A 20,155-nucleotide genomic window follows, 5' to 3' on the forward strand; every position below is an offset into this window, starting at 1 on the left:
TTAGATTTTTTGAAGACTTAAAATAGTTTTATAGAAATTTTATCTTTGAATTTGGTAGTTTGCACTTGATTAGTTATTTTTTCTAAGCTATTAATAAGTCTTAAATATTGAAAATTTTCCACTCAATTTGAGGAATTAAGCAGATTGCTAGTCGTCAGAACTTCTTTTTCCAAAATCAGTCTTAAGTGTGCTTTTTTCCTCCTTTGTCTTTAATTTATTCTTGGTAGTTGGCAAATCAGATCTTTTGATTAATCAAATTGAAGTTGCTGAAGTAAGGGAAGTTAGGCCTCTCCTTTCAGAATTAAGGGTTTTTCCATTATTTGTGTCACTTGCATAATCTCTCACAGTAATAGCAATATCTATCTGAAACATAAAAGATTCAGCAAGCAAAACTAGCTAGACATAATCCAGGCTCCCTGGCACCATGTATCTTCAATTTACTGATTATTTCTAGTCAATATACTTCAGAACCAACTTCACAACTCAGGCCTCCTTGGCTCTATTTTAGCTTCCTTTTTATTTGATTTGAAATACTCTAAAGGTAAGAAATCATGCTAGCTGCTAGATACTATCTGTTAATTGCTCCTGCAGATAACGAGCACCCTAAGGGGCAAAAAAGGTTACAAGACCTATAGAGACACATCAGAAATGCATAATTTATGCTTCGTCCATTAACACTGTAATGTTTCTGTGTGCACAGTCTATCTTACCCTGTTCAGCCTCCAGCTTTTCAGGCATTTCATTTTTGGATGGTTCACCATTAAGCAAACTAGTGAAACCTCCTTAGGGCTTCTCCCTTCTAAATCCTCTTCTGTCATATACCTCAATTATTTGATGGTGAAGGAATTTCCATTTCCCTACTCTTTGTTCTGCTCCTCACTTCCCCACTTGCAAAATAAGTGCCAAGTGGTGAAAAGTGTTTAAAATAATTAATTTGGCATCTTGTACAGCTTGATTGCAAAGCAGAAATTACTGGTACGAATGAACAATGCCTGTAGGACTTTGATATAATTGTTGTTTTGTTTATGCTGACAAAGTATAATGTTTGCATTTTTTTATTCAATCCTTATTAAGATCTTTGAGACAGCGAAGAAGATATGTCTTCAGTATACAGGAGGCATTTATAATTATTAGAACAAGAACTGTAAAATGTCATGCAAGACCTGCACATGTCATGTCTGCATGTGAGAACCAGTTAAACCAGGCTGTACGAATGGGCCAGATATTTCATATTCCATCCCTAGAAAATCAGTTTCCCTTATGCCTTCAATAAATATGCCTTCCCTTATTCCCTTCAATAAAGTGTTTGAAATACAGGCACTTGCAATCAAGCAGTCTTAGCTGGACTTGGTACTCTTCTCCTTTGCCCCAACAGTTCTCTTGAAGCAGCTCACGGATGCCGGTGGTGCCTGTGTTGGTCTACTCAAATGATCTCACGGATGAAATTCCATGTATCTTCTGATTCACTGAATTCAGATTGTGTCTGCCAGTATGAATTAGACAAACCAGTTGTGTGAGGACGCTCCCAAGGTATCATATTCGAGCATTTTCTGTACAAGGCTGCAAGGCTGATCTTGTGGCAGGTGGAACAAGCTGTTCCTTCCTTGGAGAGCAACACTCTGTCATTTTTGAGGGCAACCTAGATATTATAACTCATTGTATGACCTGTAGCAGTATTAAGTCATAAACATTTGCAGTGTCTCTCATTGCTGCAGGTTTGACAGGCAACTACCATGAGTTCAAGCGTGACTTTTTAAGCACAGCATCCTGTTTTCATTCTAAGCTAACTTTTAGGTTAGTCCTGGGTGATAATGCAGGAAAACTTTTTGTGGTGGAGGAATTCAAAATTTCTCAGATTCTAAAGTAATGCAAACTCCTGGCACGTGCACAGAGCTATGTGAAAGCTCTCTCCACAAATTTTTCAAGCAGCTATCTTGCAGCGAAAGATGTAGAAAAAGTGAATGTGTGTCCATCTCCCTTGACTTTAGCATCTTGAAGTCAGACACTGAAACTGTATTAATTACCTGGGCTCCATTTCTAGTCCCTGGAGACAAGTGAGCTTATCTATAGGGTAAGTCATCTCACCCATATCAGCTGCCCCTCAGGAAAGAAAAAATGTCCTTCAGGTGTCTGTCTCTCTTAATTTGCTATAAAAGTAGCTTAAACAGGACATCCAGCTTTTAAACAGAACTACAATTCAGTGAGATTAATTCCACCCTTAACATGCAGTTTCCTTAGTATCACCTTTATAATTCAGCACGGTATTTAACTACATTGCTCAGCTTTCCACAGTTGGATAACTCTTATCACGTGGACTGGCTCGAGTATCTTGTTATACCAGGACTCAATGGTTTCTTGAACCGAACACTTAACGTTCTGTGTGGCTGCCTCTGTTAGACTCCAGGCTGCTTGTTTATGACACTAATTCTCTTTAGCTTTCTTGAGCAGTAGCACTGGTATTTCAGAGAGCAAATGGAAAAAACTGTTCTGATTTCTTGGTATTTTCAAAAGAAATACATGGCATCATTTACTTCCACATTCTGTGCTGCATGACTGACTAAGAGTTTGAACGATTTCTGCTTTCCTTTGCCTAAACCTTTTACATTTATTTATTCTTTGCTGTTATTTACTGAGACTGTTTTATCTAACTCTGTTAAGCGTTCTGGGACACAGATGGTATGAAATGCTCCACACATAATAAAGACTCATTGTTCAGGCAGCTCCCATGGCAGCTGATGGTAGAGATTACAGTACTGCGCCATAAATTCTATCAGTATTGTGTAAGCAGGATATTGTTGACACTTGATGTTCCCAATTAAAAAAAAATACAAATAAGCTTGTCAGCTTTTTGAGCAGCTTCCAATGATTTCTTCACATGAGAATCTAGGGAGCATATATCGACAGTTGACATCTCTCTGTTTGGTGTAATGCCGATTTCAGGCAAACGAACTGGATGAGGCATATCTAGTTTAAGACAGTTTTTCTCTCTTGTTGACCTACCTATACATTTTCTTGCATAAAACTCACACTGATGACAAGAAAAGTTGGATATGCAGAGCAGTATCCATAAGAAGGTATGGATCAAAAGCCTGCTGAAACTAATAGAAAACCAAGTCCCCATCCAAGCAGACAGAAGAAAGGAGACCATTGCTAAAACAAGCTCATTGAAGGTAGCTTGAACTCTGGCAGAAAACTAAACCAGGCAAAACAAACGTCAGCTCATTTCATATACAAGTCAGAAGAAGCATCCGAGCCAGATGATCAATGATGTTTGAGCGCACTGGCATATTCCACCAGAATCCATCTAAAATAATCGCTCACAGTAACACTGTGACAGTGGATGATGTCTGAGAAGTGCAACTCAAAATCACTGAGCCAAAGTGAACCTAAACCTCAGCCAAAACCACTACAAACCTTTTTTTATCAAGAACCAAAGCTGAACCCTAACCACTAATGTGAAATCTTTGTAGAATTCCTTCATGCCCTCCCCAGTGTCAGATGCCTGTGCTGGGGACCCAGAACCCCAGGGCTTGTTCAGACAGCCCCGGAGCGGAGGAGGAACGATGTGGGGTTGGCTGCCCTGCAGGACACAGATCTGCTTGGCGTGCTCGTCGAGGCTTGCAGGAGAATTGCCACCTACACAGACAACAGGAGAGGCTGCCTGCAACACCTGCAGGTTTACAACACGAGTTACGCTGGGGGGTCAGCTGGAGGCGACCGGTGTGGACGGGACTCCCATGGGCAATGCCAAGCAGGGGTGAAGGCAACGCTTCTGTAGGCTTCTGCTGGGTACCACCAGTGTTACAATCGTTTCAGGAACCTACCTTGTCTGGAAGAAAAGATAGGGGCCATGTGCCTTCTTCAGCAGAACGGTGCAGAAGGACTTAATCCCACAATGTCTTACAATGGCTTTGAGTGAAGCTTGCATAGGGATGACTATTAAAATATAAAGTTAAGGTTTGCTGGGTCAGTTATGTGCTTGCACTCTGCTGTCCAGTACCTTTACCTGTTTGCCTCTTTCTCCCTCTCTCAGAAGAGCACTTTTCTGCTATTTTAGATCTGGCTTTTCAGTATCCTTAGGTTATAGCATTTCATGGCAGCAAGAAGGTATAATGCTAGCATGTTTTAGTTTTTATGCCATCCTCTCTCGATCTGCCTCCTTACCTCCTTTTGTTCTTTTCCTCTTAAGCAGAAAGACAACAGAAACCAGGCATGGAAGAGAATGAATGCTGCTCCCTGACAGTAAAATCCAGAGCCAACTGTTGCAGTCAGTTTTAATTTGCATTCCCTGGTGAAACCCTGGAGCTTACTGGGACATGGAAACACACAGGCTAGAGCAATTTATGATCATCCACATAACTACTGCTTTTTTTACTTTTTTTTCCTTGCAATTGTTTAAAGAAAATGTTAGCAGAGATGCAGACTTCTGCCAAACCTATATAGCTTTTAGGTTGTCCACATGCATGGTGAATTCTCAGTCCTGAGCGAGGAGAGGTGGGCACGTTTCTCATGCCCCAGCTGCAGAACAATATAGGTTTAATATCCGTTTGCCTAGAAATCTCTAATCTCAGTCCTGAGTCCCTGCACACATAAATACATGAACCACTCTTGGCAGTTTGCCTTTTCTTGACTCACTTTGGACACAGTTAGATGACATATTGCTAATTTTTGTCGATTATTGTTTTGCGTTATGTAGCTTAGTATTGTTTCATTGGTTTCTTTGTGCTTCATTGCAGGAGAGTGAGTCTGGTGGCCCTTCTCATCCAACACCTGACATTCCTTTAACTATTGGGAGAAATAGTAAAAACATGGTGATGGTAAAAACACACTGTGATTTGTACTGTTACAGCCTTGTAATGGCCTTAGAGGGCTGAACATATTCTAATGATTGTATACAGAGACACTCGGCAGCTAAAGCATCTGTTTTTGACAACAGAAATACTGGTTGAAAGCGTCACCTCCCTTTTCTTCAAAATTTATGACATTGTCTTTAAAACCAGCATCTTCTACAAATGACAAGGAGGGAAAAGTGTGTTTGGGAGAGGGAATGGAGAGAAGGACAGGAAGGAGGAGGAAATAGGATTTGTCACTGTGGATTAATAAACCAGAGGATGAATGTTTGGGCAGTAGTGCTTAACTGGAGCCAGCATCAAATAGTCACTGTGAAAAACTAATAAACATTTTAGCACTCACCAGTGAGGTGCTAATGAATTTGTATGTATGTTTTCGTGCATATATGAGGGAAAATAAGAAACTAAGTATTAGCTAGTTAATTAATACTATCCTCAAGGAAAGATTTTGTTCCTCGGCCATCTTATCAGGCAGAAAAAATGCAGACACACTGCATTATTTAACGCCATTCACCACAACTCTCTGGGCTCGGCCATCCAGCCAGTTCTTTACGCAGAGAATAGTAAACCTGTCTAAGCCACGAGCTACCGTTAAATCCGGCTGGCGGCCGGTCACAAGCCGTGTTCCCCAGGGCTCGGTTCTGGGGCCGGTCTTGTTCAATATCTTTATTGATGATCTGGATGAGGGAATCGAGTGCTCCCTCAGGAAGTTTGCAGATGACACCAAGTTGGGTGGGAGTGTTGATCTGCTGGAGGGTAGGAGGGCTCTGCAGAGGGATCTGGACAGGCTGGATCGATGGGCAGAGGCCAACTGTATGAGGTTTAATAAGGCCAAGTGCAGGGTCCTGCACCTTGGCCACAACAACCCCATGCAATGCTACAGGCTTGGGGAGGAGTGGCTGGAGAGCTGCCTGGCGGAAAGGGACCTGGGGGTGCTGGTTGACAGCTGGCTGAACATGAGCCGGCAGTGTGCCCAGGTGGCCAAGAAAGCCAACAGCGTCCTGGCCTGTATCAGGAATAGTGTGGCCAGCAGGAGTAGGGAAGTGATTGTGCCCCTGTACTCGGCACTGGTGAGGCCGCACCTTGAATCCTGTGTTCAGTTTTGGGCCCCTCACTACAAGAAGGATGTTGAGGTGCTGGACCGTGTCCAGAGAAGGGCAACGAAGATGGTGAGGGGTCTGGAGCACGAGTCTTATGAAGAGCAGCTGAGGGAACTGGGGTTGTTTAGTCTGGAGAAGAGGAGGCTGAGGGGAGACCTTATCGCTCTCTACAACTACCTGAAAGGGGGTTGTGGCGACGAGGGTGTTGGCCTCTTCTCCCAAGTAACTAGTGATAGGACGAGAGGAAATGGCCTCAAGTTGCGCCAGGGGAGGTTTAGATTGGATATTAGGAAAAATTTCTTCACTGAGAGAGTGGTCAGGCATTGGAACAGGCTTCCCAGGGAGGTGGTGGAGTCGCCATCTCTGGAAGTGTTCAAAAAATGTGTGGATGTGGCACTTCAGGACACGGTTTAGGGGACATGGTGGCGCTGGATTAATGGTTGGACTTGATGATCTTGAAGGTCCTTTCCAACCTAGTGATTCTGTGATTATACCAGTTTCTCCAGGAGAATGCTGTGGGAGACGCTGTCAAAGGCTTTACTAAAGTCCAGGTAGGCAACGTCCACAGTCTTTCCCTCATCCACTAGGTGGGTGACCTGATCATAGAAGATCAGGTTGGTCAAGCAGGACCTGCCTTTCATGAACTCATGCTGGCTGGGTCAGCCTGATCCCTTGATTGTCCTGCACATGCCCTGTGAGCACTCTCAAGATGAACCACTCCATGATATTCCCCGGTATGGAGGTCAGGCTAACAGGCCTGTAGTTCCCAGGATCCTCCTTCCGGCCTTTCTTGTAGACGGGCGTCACATTGGCAAGCCTCCAGCCATCTGGGATGTCCCCTGTTAACGAGGACTGCTGATAAATGATGGAGAGTGGCTTGGCAAGCTCCTCTGCCAGCTCTTTCAGTACTCTCGGGTGGATCCCATCAGGCCCCATAGACCTGTGGGTCTCCAGGTAGCTTAACATGTCCTTAACTGCTTCCTGCTGGATTATGGGTGGGTTACTGTGCTCTCAGTCCCCATCTTCCAGCTCAGGGGGTTGAATACCCTGAGGACACCTGGACTGGCTATTAAAGACTGAGGCAAAGAAGGCATTAAGTACCTCAACCTTGTCCTCGTCCTTGGAGACAATATTCCCCGCCATATCCAGTAAGGGATGGAGATTCTCCTTGCCTCTCTTTTTGTTGTTAATATATGTGTAGAAGCATTTTTTATTATCCTTTACGACTGTCACCAGACTGACCTCTAGCTGGGCTTTTGCCCTTCTAATTTTGTCCCTGCTTGACCTAACAATATCCTTGTACTCTTCATGAGTTGCCTTCCCTTTCTTCCGGAGGTGATAAACTCTCTCTTTTCTCCTGAGTCCCAGCAAAATCTCCCTGTTCAGCCAGGCCGGTCGCCTTCCCCACCAGCTCTTCTTACGGCACATGGGGATCGCCTGCTCCTGTGCCTTTAAGATTTCCTTCTTGAAGACTGTCCAGCCTTCCTGGACCCCTTTGTCCTTCAGGACTGTCTCCCAAGGGACTCTCTCAACCAGTGACCTGAACAGGCCAAAGTCTGCCCTCCGGAAGTCCATGGTAGCAGTTTTGCTGGTCCCTGTCCTTACTTCGCTCACAATTGAGAATTCTGTCATGTCATGGTCGCTAAGCCCAAGATGGCCTCCGACCACCACATCTCCCACCAGTCCTTCTCTGTTTGTAAACAGCAGGTCCAGCAAGGCACCTCCCCTGGTGGGCTCACTCACCAGCTGTGTCAGGAAGTTATCCTCCACACACTCCAGGAACCTCCTAGACTGTTTCCTCTCTGCCATATTATACTTCCAGCAGATGTCTGGTAGATTGAAGTCCCCCACAAGAACAAGGGCCAGTGAATGCGAGACTTCTGCCCGTCGCTTATAGAATGTCTCATCTGTCTCTTCGTCCTGGCTGGGTGGTCTGTAGCAGACTCCCAGCAAGATATCTGCCTCGTTGGCCTTCCCCCTCATCCTTACCTATAAGCACTCTACTTGTCCTTTGTATCCATTACATATTTACAAAGACTTAACTGCAAACTTTTTTTTAAGTTACAAATGCTTATCCATTTGGAAAGCAGATTACCTATTTAAGTGCTTAACTATGGATCCTTTTTCCTAACTTTAGATATACTTTTTAAAGTGTTTGTCAAAGTAACAGGTTATTGGTGTGTTACAGGATGAAACCAAAATAGCATCCCAAAGACTTGATCTGAAAGTCTGATGTTCTCTTCATTATATTCCAGCTTTCCTCAGACTTCAGATCTTTATCTTCTCTCCTTCCAGACTTGGCAGTGGAGACATTTGGGAAAGTTTTTCTATACAGTTCTTGGGAGTAGGAATTTGGTATCTGAGAACCATCTTTCCATAGTCTTGCCAGCAGGGCTATTTTGTTTCATGGCAGGTACAGCTCATATGTAGAAACATGTGTGAAAGTCTCTAACTGGAATTTTCTCTTAGTTGAGGACCTTGTTCTACAAATTACTCATGTTAAGATATTTGTCTAATCATCTTCTACAATACTTTTCAATTTTACTTTTAACTTCTGTATATGTAGTGATCTGTCTCTTCTGTTTTAAGGCTGCATAAGAACTCTCTAGTTAGCATCAAATCTCGAAATTGATTCACAGTGTGTACAGATATCAAGACTGTCAAAACAGGAGATATTTTTAAGTGTCTGATTTTCCTAATTTGTTCTGCAGAACCAGTTTAAGTACTTCTGAACGTATAATCTGAAAGACTTGGTCTTGGTGACTGTTCTCTTATTGATGAAACCTCGAGTAGGAGGAAAAAAGCCCATAATGCAGAAGAGTTCCCCAAGTGTAGTAATAGATGAACATAAGACAAGTCAGCTGCACTGGACTTGCAGGCCACCTATTTCATTTGTGTTGCTGATAACAACCAGAGCAAGACACTTCACTGAATGGTATAAGAAATTCTACAATAAACAATTCAGGGATATCCTGTCATGAAGAAAAGGGCTTTTTCTACCTCAGGAAACAGAAATCTGAAAGATAGAAGTGTGTAAATACCTCTGGAATGGCTGTATTGTAAGCATTTGCTGTTAGAATTCTGATGATGATGTTTATTATTATTAATATTCTTCAACCCTTGATCAACTTTACTGTTGCTTGGCCTCAGTGATACTTCATGACAAAGGGATACCTACTACAGGCTAATGGTTTAGAGAGAGCACTTTCTCAACACACAATTTTGATTTTGCCACCATTCAATTTATTAGTTCTTTAACTTTCAGCTTAGGTAAAGTATGGCTGATGGGCTTTCCTAGAGATCACTTGCAGCTCTGTACATTTTATCCAGCTGATCTTTTCAGAAGAGCTTTTTTCAAAGCTCTGTTCGTTCTCATTGCATCACTTGCATCTCAGCTGCAGAAACAAATGCAGAACCCTATCTGTGGGGAAGCAGATTTTACTACCCTCTTACATTTAAGCTTTTTCATACCGGGAAGCATTTCATACAGAGATGAACTAGGATGCCTTTTTAGATTGCTCTGGGTCTTGGCCCATGTCCTTGTTCAAGCCTCAGCTAAAAGTGAATTTTTACAGCTGCTTGAAGTCATTGAGAATCGAAATTTAGAAGTGAAATGCTGACACCACCTTCCCCATTACAGCATTTAGCTGCTTCTGCCATGCTGCAATCAGCTCTCTATTGTAAGCGTCTGTGTTGTGAGCCTCTCTGATCTAAACATTTGTTAGCTTAAAATATCAATTCAATTGCAATCCATTATGCTCTGCTCAGAAAACCCATCTGGCTGCTGCCACACGATGTGCTGCTGCTGTGAAGCCGAAGGTCTGATTCTGCCCTTGCTTGCACCGCTCTACATCTCAAGGAACGGCACTGAAGTAGCTGAAAGTGAACCACCCCAGAGCAGGTGTGGGGAAGGAGTCAGCCAGGTGTATGGCTACATCATGCACTCCTTCCAACTTGTTTTCCCAGTTTTGCTGCTACCCTCATTGTCAAGAAAGTGAAATTTAAAGTCTGAAAAAAGCCTCCATCAACACCAGAAAACACCTTTGGATTTTTTCTCGAGGAGAGGATTGCAACCCTACTTCTTTCCTGCTGAATCACCATTCAAGACACTTTCAGGCATTTCTAAGACACCTCTTTAAAACAAAAGTGACTCCATAGGAGTGGAAAACAAAATCATGCTTTTTAAAGCAAATGCCAAGAAAAATATATAAAATACTCATCACCTAGAAGAATCACTCTTTACTGCAAGCCATTTTAATGTTTATTGTGCTTGCAGGTGAAAATTCCTGATTAAAAACCTCTATATGATAGTCCTGGTCTCATGGCATGCCTATGAGATCTGCTGGGACTACAGTGGGTCTGAAGAAAAGACATGGGAAGCCATTTTCATTTTACTGTTGCCTTGGACTAACATTGCATGTTTTCTTCCTTCTGCTGAGTAAAACCAGCAAAGAGCCCAGTCACCTAGGAAAGCAGTTGTGTTTCGTGCTACATATAAGTGATAAGGATGACAAGCTGCTATGAGCACCAGAGTAAATGCTACCATGCCTCTTAGGGTCAGGATCAAGAAGATCACCAGAGCTCATTTTTTTATGGCTTTGGGACATCTTACTTATTAAGCTTCATTACCAAGAGTGACTAACCCAGGAGTTCTGAATGCCTTTCTGTGGCACAAGAGACCTGGGAAAGATCCAATTTAACTAGATGGTGCAAGAACAGCTCTTTCCTATCTATCCACCTTCCCAGGGATAGTGAACCACTCAATACATTTTTCCACAGAGCAGGAAAGAGAATATGAAAGCACCAAAAGCACTCGTCAAAACCTGAAAACAGCCTGGAGTTGCATAAGCTTTATGAGGGCTTTGACGCAGGGGTGGCAGCAGATGGCTGAAGGTGGGGTACACCCCGTCGTTCGTTTGCCCCTGTGACGGGGACGACAGCATGGCTCACGAAGCAGCCCCTGAGCTACCGCAGATTTTAGCACAGCATAAAACAGTAACGCTGAGATGGGGGTTAGTTTATTTAATTTCACAGACTGAAAACTGCAGCGAATCAGGAGGGTTTTCGTGAGTCATTCGGTTGTCCCCAACGCCGGGGACGCGGCAGCAGCCTTCCTCAGAGCGATACAGCAGCTGGCAGATGGAGCTTGCTGATGATGATCTCTGCCACACGAGTCCCGAAAACCCCGTGGCCCCAGTGCTCAGCACCTGCAGGATGCTCCTGATCAGTCCCTTGGCCACTCTCCGACCCTGCCACAGGGTTGCTGGGTTCTCCTGGTGACACTGGCTGGGTGGTCCAAGAGGGTGCCACCACCAGAGCTCCTGCAAAACCCTGTGACAGTCCTGGATGGTTGCTGGAGGGTGAGAGAGAGGACTATTCGTGGCTGTGCCAGCAAAGCCACACCGAGAGAGGATCCAGTTCATGCTTTTGACTCAATTAGGTGAGAATGGAAGACTTCCTCTGCACCTTGAAATGTCCACAGGGTGGGAAAGAGCATGCAGATGCGGTGTCTATTAAATGTAGTGGACTGGGATCAATAGTGATTCAGTAGCCTCATAACATGAGATTCTTCCTGCCCAGGCTATTTAACTCATGAGAGCATACTGGCCACCCATGCACAAACGATATGCTAAATGCCCCAGTCAAAACTAAAACTAGAAATTCCCCCTTCAACTGTAACACAAAAGCCATTGACGATTTGTTTTGAAACTGTATTCATTATATACAGAGAACAGAATATAGTTTACCACTTTATTAACTGACACACTATGAGAAATAATACCCACAGGAAAAAAAAAAAAAGGATTTGAAATTTATTTTCATTATAATTTAGTTAGGGAAACCAAAACCTAATAAAATACATTTAATAGGTTTGTATCCCCATTAGGTTAGGTAGAATGTCAAGCCTAACACAAAAGAGAGCTATTTAATACCTTTTTGTAAAACAATGGTCCTGTAAACCCCAGCCCAGTGAATAGTCTTCATTCATGAAAGCAGTTCCACTGACTCCAGTGAGAAGGTGCCCACAGGGGTGAACCTCCGATGCCAGACTGGACCTTTTCATTGATACTTGCAAAATTCTGAGCACCAAGCAAGAATGCAATGGGTTTTGTTTATATTTGCAGTTTGATACTCACCGTGTCTATGCACAACAGAAAAATACTAATACTTAGAAAATATTTTATAGATACTAATTTCCATAGGTGATTTCATCACCTGTAGTATATCCTGTGTACAATTAAACTTGAACTTCATGCAAGACACATTTTAAAATGTGCAGTCCCACTTTGACCTGCAGCTGTCAGCTAAAGTCACTCTCAACAGAAAGGGTTACGTTTCTGCTAAATGTTGGCAAAAAAATTGATTTTGCAGATAGGCCAAAAGGTGCAAGATGGATGAGGGAAGGGATATACCATGCACTAACAAAGAAAATGGCTGAGAAAATTCCAGATCTATGTATTTGGAGTAAAGTTGGACGTGTATGTTGGCTCACTGAGTGAAGCTTTAAAGGCCACATGATGAAGAATCCACATTAATTTTTATCTTTGCAATACTGTGCAGTCTTTGGGTAAGACACAACCACGACTGAAATTTATCACTGCTATATTAGACACAAGAAAGCTTTTTCTGTGCCAAGCATGCATCACTTTTTTCCCACTCCTGAACAAAAGTACCAGTCATAGAAAACACAGTAACCCAAAACGAAACTAGGAATTTGTTCTTTCGCAAATGTGCTTTTAGCACAACAAAAAAGGAGCAGAAGGATATGCCACTAACTTTCTGACATTCCCCAACAGATAAAATTCAGTGTGTAGGCAATATATCACGCTCGCAAAAACTAAATGCACTACTTTGTGTCTCAGTCTGTCTTTATCACTATGTATATATTAGCAGCTTTGTGGAGCCACTATTAAATTTAAAAACCTGTAGATAACATTAAAGTATTTTTGTGGGTTTTTTTGCCATTCACCATAGCAGTAAGGAATTACCCTTCACAATACCTCCAGTCTCACAATGATCTTAAAGCCTGGACCCATCAGAGGGGAGAAGGGCTACTCTGCAGAGGTATCTCAGCCCGCTGAGAGGAATCACAAAAAAACTTACAAAGGCAAAGGAAAATTCTTGCATGTCCATATAATTTTGGGGCCCCAGTACCGGAAAGACTCTGACAAACTGGAGCAAGGCCAGTGGAGGGCCACTGCGATGGTTAGAGGCTGGAGCACACGGTGTGCAAGCTGGGTTCGTGTAGCCTGGAGAGAGGGCTGCTAGAGAGGGGTGAGAAGCAAGGGGAGAGATCTAACTGCCATTTTTTCCTACCTAAAGGGGAATTATAGGGAATAAACTTTTCTGAGGGGTGCACAGTGAAAGAACAGAAGCAACAGCCACAAACTGCAGCAAGGGAAGTTCTGCTTTGCTGTAAGAAAAGGAATTTTCACCAGGGTGGTGAGCACTGGTACAGATCACCCGAAGAGGCCATGGGATCTCCATCCACAGGAGTACACAAAACTCAAAGAGGCATGGCCCTGAGGAACCTGATCTATCTTTGAACATGGCCCCAATTCAAGTGGGGTTTGGACTAGATTATCTCCTGAAGACCCTCCAACCTAACTTAATTATTTGATTCTGTGACAAGTTAAGAAATTATATGTCTCAATCTGTATGAGTTGGAAATGCCACCCACAGGTGAGATTATCAGCTTGGTAACTGGGACAAGCTGCATCAAAAAGTCTTGAGAAACTAATCTTGAGATTGTATTTGTATGCAAGCAGAAGTTTATAAAAACACTTATAATTCTTTCTTTTGAGACTGGCATAATTCTTTTAAAGGTATTACAAAACGTATGCCTAAAGTTGGGCTTACATATGTAAAAATATGACAAGCCTTTTCAAAATTTAGTGAAGGAGGCACCTACCTAATATCTTTGGTAATCAGCTGATTTATTGAGGCCTTTCAATAAGATTTTGCAGCTTAACTGGAGACATCTGTATCTGCAAATGTAGCTAGGATATCTAATGTGGCCAGAAGAAAGAAGACAAAAAGAGTAGGAGTAAAATGTGTATTAAGTCTTTTTAATACTGTTTTTAATGACTTTTTTCTATTAAAATGACATATGCAGATTTCATGCTGGTATGTTATGAAGCCTTACTGCCATTCATTCAGAATGACCTGCATAGTATATTCATTTTTCCTGTGATTTAATGAGTGGCAAAAAATGGGCAATGAGTGGCCAAGCTCCACAGATGTTATTTTTTGCATCATATCACAAACTCATATTGATATGTCTATACAGTGCTATGTGATCCTGTGGTCTTGTAATGACTCGTTAACAGGAACTAAACAAGGATACAGATACCAGCACAAACTCAGTAAAAATGACAGTCACCAGATATTATTTGGGAAAATTGGAGGCAATTCCAATTTTGTACCTGATGTTGCTAGATGAATTAGGTTTTTTGTACTGCACTTAAACAGAAAGAAGTAAAATGCTCACTAATACCTTCTCTGGTTGACTTTCAGAGGATGAGGTCACTGTACACTGGGTTTGATATAGATGCGCTAACAAACACCACCATCACTCTGCCAACTCCTTATCTTCCTGCCACATTGTGTATGTTGTCTCTTTTACATTTACAAGTTGTATTTATGTATCATCCCTACAGGTAGATGAATGGACAGGGAAAGGACATCTGGAAAGGCAGGAAATAAAGTCATGGGTGCAGGACATAAAGCACTACAGGGTTACAAAGAGAAGTACAGGGTTACAGAAACATCATGGACTCGTAACTCGCTGGACATAGGTACTGAAAGGGAGCTGGTATTCAGAAAAGACAAAAATAATGGTAAAAGTGGTGTGTGTGAATGGAATCACAGACTGATGTTTCAGAAAGGGATCCCTGATAAAACAGGTTCTGTTCGCATACAAAATTACTTTAGGGAAAGATAGTGGGTAGTTGTTAAGAGTCTGCTGTAGAATTCTGGAGTTAAATTTGGATATGGATAGAGACGTTCACACCATTATTACAGGGAGAAATTCTGCAGAGAATGGTCTCATTATGGCAGACTCCAATTTCTCATATATAGGCTGAAGAACAAATGCTACTGAAGGCAGCCCAGATATTCTGGAATGTGACAACTGACAGATTTTCTGACAGAAAGCAGAGAGGCTTCTTTCTAAACTTAGTTACAGAAAGTATTGAGGTTGTTATAGGACAGCTATTTGTAAAAAAATGGCATTGGATTACATGAATGCTAGTTTAAATTAAATGAAGGGATAAACAAAAATAGATCTGTTAGTAAGTCTGTCTATCAGAATTCTAAAGAAATGACTGAAGGCAGCAGAGGCTAATTGTTCAGGGACTTCTCTGTGGAGGAAACTTGGATTATCTTTAAGGCAAAACACAGAAGAATTTCCGGAGCTTTTAAACCCTGCAAAGCAAAAAACTTCTGGAAAAAGCCTCAGAACCTAGCTGTATGCAATCCCACCTCAAAAATGGTGCCTAGATGGAAATTGAAAAAGGATGATCAGCAACAAAGGCTGTGTCTTATAGGTCAATTTTCAATAAGGGCTCTTGAAACAGGGGCTCAAAGACAGAGCCAGGTGATAGGAAATGAGAACAGGAAGAAAATCTGCATTACTGTAGACGGAAGCAAAACTCGAAGCTCCTTGTTTTCATCCAGTGCAACCAGAAAACCTCTGGTTCAGGATTCAAAAAAAGCTGGTGTATGAAATCCTCCTGCTGGTGAGAAGCATCTTAAAGTAAGTGTCTCCCCTCAGAACTGGTGCCAGGTGACCGGAAAAGAGGCAAGATCTGGTGCATTTCACAAGCACCTGGCTAAAACAGGCCTACAGTGTAGGCTTCAATACAATACAAAGATTTAGAGCAGCTTTTAAAGCAAAACCTAATTGAAAATGAAGGTAAGCATAAAAGAACATGAGAATTAACAGATATCTGCAAAAAAGTAGAGCACAAGAGAGCCACAGAATCCAGGCTAGCTTGGTATCTTTCTTTTATAACCCCTTTCTCAACAAATAAAATGTGGCAGATCTAATCTATCAAAACTTTGGCAGAATGGTGATTAGCATGCCACTGGGAAAGTATTGGTGAGGCTTGAGAAGACAGGAATTAGCAGAAGACAGCTTAGGCAGGTAAAGGAACTAGCTAAAGAAAGATACTGCAGGATTATGTTGAAATGCTATTGAAAACCTCTTGGGCTGGAGTAGGATTACTATTACTTTTTTCAGTACTGATTACCCTTGGAACCAATCTTGACTGAGTATTACTCTTAATGACCTTCGTTTTAAAAAGTAATGTACTAATAAGGTTCTTGGAGACATTATCAATGTAGAAAAGGGAAGTGATATGTGGAAAAATCAGGAGTACCTTGCAGGCTAGAAAAGTAGAAATGAGATGATATTTCATTACATGCATTCAGTTGCTAATAAATTTTTTTAGTGTAATTGAAGCCTCACCGGAGTGACATGACACCAGAGGAGCCTGTGTGTTTTAAAGGATCATGAAATAACTAGGATTAACCAGTGCAATGCCTGAGTCAACAGGGAATTACTGTCTTATATCATACCTTGTGAGATATTGCCATGAGAAATATGAGAGTTCTGGAGAAATGTAATCTGGAGTACTCTGTAAAGTCTTGGTCATCCATATTCACCAGAGATGAATTCAGACTGGAACTGATGAAGGGAAAGTTTATGAAGATAATCAAGAGAATGCAGAACCTCTCATGAGATGAGAGAATGAGCAGCAGGAGGAATGATTCTTACTTTCCCATCAAACTGTCTCTTATTCCCTAATCCCATCTGTCTATTTCCATAGTCCCACTGGGCAGCGGGGAGCAGTGCAATGCCTTGTCTGGAAGGATACATGTTTGGACTGGCTGATGGCTGCTGCCTAACCAAAAGAATAACGGTTGAAGTCTGCCTGCTTTCACCTTTAGTAGAGGCTCTTATTTGTCTTTTTTCTTCCTCTGACTTGGGTGCTTTTTTCACAACATTTAAAGAAACATAATTATCTTTGAGGTGTTGGCTGTTCTTTTATATTTGATTGAAATAGTGCAATGGCTCAGAAGTTTTTAAAAGTCAGGACTGAAGGACAGAAATGGGACTATATAATCATATGAACCTCATTTCCTTAGGGAACAAGTGTAAAAACAGGGATGGCACAAGAATAAATAGGAACAGACTACTGATGAAATTAAAAAGGCAGGACAGCAGCAGCAGGTCTCTATCAATCAGAGAATTAAACTTCCAACTGGTATATTAGATACAAAGGGTATAACTAGTTTTAAGATTGTAATCAGGTTATGAAATGGATTATATGACATGATCGCCTTCAGGAAATCCTCTCCTGTCCTATCAGAAACAAGGGTGTGCTAATATGATGGTTCTATCCTAATGAGTGCAAGGTAACATTTTAAGATTTGCAAAGGGGCCTACAGATCAGTTTAAAAGTCATTTGCAGGAGACACATTTACTCCATAGTATAGCATATTTGTTCATCCTTGTCACTGAAAATCTGTTTTGCCAAGTTGCAGGCAGACTCTGTGACTATTGCTTGCTCTGCTTTTCTCTCCCTCTGCAAAGGCTGGCTGCTGGACTGCAGTGATGCAGAACCTTGACAGTACAGAGAAAAGCAGTGGCAGCTTGCCCAGAACTCAAGTGCTGCACCTTATTTCCATACAAATATACATTGAATTGTATAAGATTTTACATCAGAATTCTCTTCTTTATTTAAAGAGCACTGCAAATGTAGGCCGCACTTTACAGAGCAATCCAAAATTGCTGTGAAGGTCACTAAAAAAGAAAATCCATGTAAAAGCATAGTGGTGTCCTCACAAAAAATTGTAAAGACTTAAATGAATTTCCATTTATTGCGCTGATTTGAAAAGAGTTTGAATTCCTGATGCATGAGGATGAGCTTTGCCAGAGGATTTTTTAATGAACTGGCTAACACATAATTTTCTTCTGCCAGATAAAGTTAGGACCTATCAGCCATGTCATAAACTGTTAGCAAGTGTCTGAACTTCTTGTTCAGCTCAGGCAGGAACAGCAATTTGTTTGGAGTAGAAGGACTGGAGAGCGATGCTTGGTGGCACTGTGAACTTTGGTATGCTGGCTCCGCTGTCAGCATCGGAAAAGTGTAGGCGTTTCCAACAGACCTGGCAGAAAATGGGAAAATGGTTGGCCAGGGAGATTTCATGAAAATGCAGTTTCAGCAGAAGCCAGCAGCAATATGGGAGTGTGGTGACTTCGGTGAAACTTGATGAATTTATAAATTGTTCTGAACTTCTTATTTCGCTTCTGCACTACTGTTGGTCTATATTAAGAACTGCAGCTTTATATGATACAAACTTTGATTAGACTTTGATTAAACTTCGATAGAGACTTTGATTTATAGTACTGAATGGAAAAGCCAGAACAAACCCCGCAGGGGCTGATGAAAAAAAAAATGTCAAGTGCTGACTAGCCAGCATAATATGATAAACAGGAATGAGAAGCTAATCTAGAATTTAAACAATGTGTTAATTAATGTAGCATAAATATTGAAATCTGTGGTAAATCCAGGGAGTAATCTTGTCTGTCTGCTCATCTAGGAGCAGCTAGAATACCATACCCTTGAGTAAGAAGACAGTAACCATATCCCAATGGATAGGAGTCTCCTTCCAATCAGATGATCAGCAGCATTTTTTGCTTGCTGGTTTTTACTAATTTTAAGATGGGAAGTCTTTTGAAAATCAAATGGCATAGTGGGAAAATCAAAGGAAGTAAAAGGAGAGTGCCAAGGGGTGGCTGTCAGTCTGCGGGCGTGATTCCAAAACAAGGTGCCACAGAAAGGGACAGCCCTGACCTTCCCTACCCACCCTGATGCCGTGTCCCCCCTGCCCTCCCCAGGGCTGGCACTACCAGTCGTGTGACATTCCCTGCCCCAGGGAGGCCAACTGGATCCCCCTGAGACTCAACCAAGTTAGCAATGGGGAAAATAAATTGTGCGAGGGACCCAGTGTGCGGCCATGGGAATGCCAGTGATGTGATGGGAACACGCAGCTTGGGTGAGGTGCCAGTAGGACCTTCCATGCTTAAATCAAAGATTTTCAGGGGCAGCCTGCAGGTAGGTTGGCTTCAAGTGATTGCCAATTTGCTGGTCCAGGTCTGTCTATCACTTTGTCAGTCCTAAGACCTGTCGAGCCAGCAGAGCAAATGTAGTGAGATGTGGCCATTATATTGCATGTCCAGAGACCCATCCAAGGAAGAATGTCCTAAAGAATCAGCCTTTAGACTGATCTTACTGTGTCAGCAAATCTGCCTAATATGTAGTCTATTGTAGGCAGTTTATTGTGGAAGTGTTTGTTTTTATAGCGAAGACTGTGAAACAACTGCTTATTTATTAACTGACTTGAAGGGTGGAGGCATTTTTAGGGGAATTACCTGCAGCCTTCTGAATTTATTGATGTAATCCAAGAATCCAAACACTGTCAACTCTGGTATTTCAGTTCCTTGTGACTCAGAGGTAGATCCAGTGCAGGACCTGGTTGCCCAGCCCTGGGAGCAGAACTGAAAATGTGGGGTGAAGGGCCCAGGTCCACAAGGAGTTGCGGGCAATTGGTATACGTAGGCTGGCACTGCGATCAGTTAGCCCACCCTGGCCTCCAGGCTACTGCTGTTAGACTGTTTCTGGTAGCTGAATTAGCTCACCTACAGATGGTTCGGATGCTTCTGTTCCACATATATGCCTTATGCAAACAGATGGATGCAGGATGAGCATCAGTTGTGTCAGTGGACCTTCTGCCATTGATCCCCCCACATACAGAGCTGGCCCATTCCTCATACAGTTCCCACCTAGAATAGGACTGGTGAAGCTAGTGACTCCCACCATGAAGCTGCTTAGGACATGACTTTTCTACAGAATAACTAAAAGAGACGAGAAAAAAACAAACAAAAGCAATGCAGTTTGGAGATGCAGCTGTCTCAGCAGAGTAGTTGCTGTGGGAGTGCTGCACTTGGAGCACATGAAGGGAAAGGAAGGGAAACAGACTCCCATGAGGAAAAGAGTGAGGAATCACTTATTTTCCAGGCACATGTCTTCTAGAGAGTAGATATTTTTTCAAACTCAAAGGAACCACCAGGGTGGAAAAGATGGAGATAATGAGTGGGTTAGCACAGCTCCAGCTTAGTCCAGCATCATACTGAAG

The 20,155-nt window shown here is 42.3% G+C and overlaps 1 protein-coding gene across 1 annotated transcript in view; it reads right to left on the minus strand.

Moving 5' to 3' along the window:
- Positions 1 to 20,155, minus strand: part of XKR4 (XK related 4) — a gene marked incomplete at its 3' end in the record, with an annotated part of 244,072 nt that overhangs the window by 74,452 nt on the left and 149,465 nt on the right. The gene's annotated exons all lie outside the window — the stretch shown is intronic.

The sequence above is a fragment of the Phaethon aethereus genome (genome assembly GCF_964289735.1).
Source record: "Phaethon aethereus genome assembly, chromosome: 2".
Lineage (NCBI taxonomy): Eukaryota > Metazoa > Chordata > Aves > Phaethontiformes > Phaethontidae > Phaethon > Phaethon aethereus.